This window comes from Trichoplusia ni, chromosome 5 (assembly GCF_003590095.1).
Source record: "Trichoplusia ni isolate ovarian cell line Hi5 chromosome 5, tn1, whole genome shotgun sequence".
Lineage (NCBI taxonomy): Eukaryota > Metazoa > Arthropoda > Insecta > Lepidoptera > Noctuidae > Trichoplusia > Trichoplusia ni.
Window position 1 is genome coordinate 18,358,450 of NC_039482.1, and position 1,219 is coordinate 18,359,668.

General features: G+C 36.8%; 1 non-coding gene across 1 annotated transcript; it reads left to right on the plus strand.

The window, feature by feature from the left end:
* Positions 1–928: 928 nt before the first annotated feature.
* Positions 929–1,010, plus strand: Trnas-aga. The gene has a single exon. It is a non-coding gene; the product is annotated as a tRNA-Ser (tRNA).
* Positions 1,011–1,219: the final 209 nt, after the last annotated feature.

The following is a 1,219-nucleotide window of genomic DNA, read 5'->3' on the forward strand; positions in this document are numbered from 1 at the left end:
GGAGTGTATAACATATTATTTAGCTCTGCTAATGTTTTTCTGCGAACGCTCAACATATACCAAAGTCACATGCGGAAAAAATCGTCAAAGTAAGTAACAAAATAAATTGCAGAATTGACCTTTTGGCCTGATTGGGTGATGATCCATCCAAGGACCATCTTATACGACGAGACCTTATTTGGATGCGAGAAATTATATTGCTGTTGCAGTACATTGAGTACGTTTTTATATGTAATCGATCATCGCCGGCAATGGACGTTAACCCAAAAGTTTCACTTCTCAATTATGTATGGGTAAGTATGCAAATAGATAGTTTAACGTGTCGCGGGTTCAACTTTTGTTACCCACGAATGTTTGTTCTGAGTGTTTGTGCATGTGACTTTAATTTTTGTGTATCCCCCGTGATATAAGGATTAAATACCTTTTACCTTCTTAAAAAGGAGTTCTATGAAAGTATCTACATCAAGTTCAATAAAAGGCGAAACTTGTTCACAATTCCAGGCTATATTCCTATGCATAAAATCTAAGACGTGAATGTGTTATCTGGTGTTCTGTACAACTTCGTGTTACAAGAGACTCACTCGAGGGACAACAGGCGGTTTGGACCCTTATAACACACGACGGGGTTGCGATCCGACCGTAAATCGTTTATCGGAATGCAACTTTCTCTTGGGATTGGTTCATTTTAACAGTCATGAAAAGGAGTTTTATTCATTTCAAGGTTACTTTTTTAAGAACGTGCCAAAGAGGTTCAGGTATTAGTACAAATTGATTTTTAATTTTTATCGTTAATCACTACTGCATTTTAGTTATTTTTTCTCCATGCTCCAAAGAAGTATAGATTCTAACGCGTTACAAAACATTATTTTCCAGATGTGTTTAAATGTCCTTAATGTAACTGGATGATAATTTCAAAACACGGCTACAAGCAGTCGTGGCCGAGCGGTTAAGGCGTCTGACTAGAAATCAGATTCCCTCTGGGAGCGTAGGTTCGAATCCTACCGACTGCGTCATATGGATATTATTTTTATTTTTTTCCAGCTACTCAAAATGAAAGCGGTTAGTTAATGATGGCTCATTAGATATATTATTGCCTAATGACAGCTGGACGGACAGACCGAAAAACTTAAGTATTAAGTTTTAACACTTTGGAGAGGTAAAATAAAAAAGAAACGCAAAAAAATGGAATACTACTTTGTAGTGTTGAACAGTGACGTAC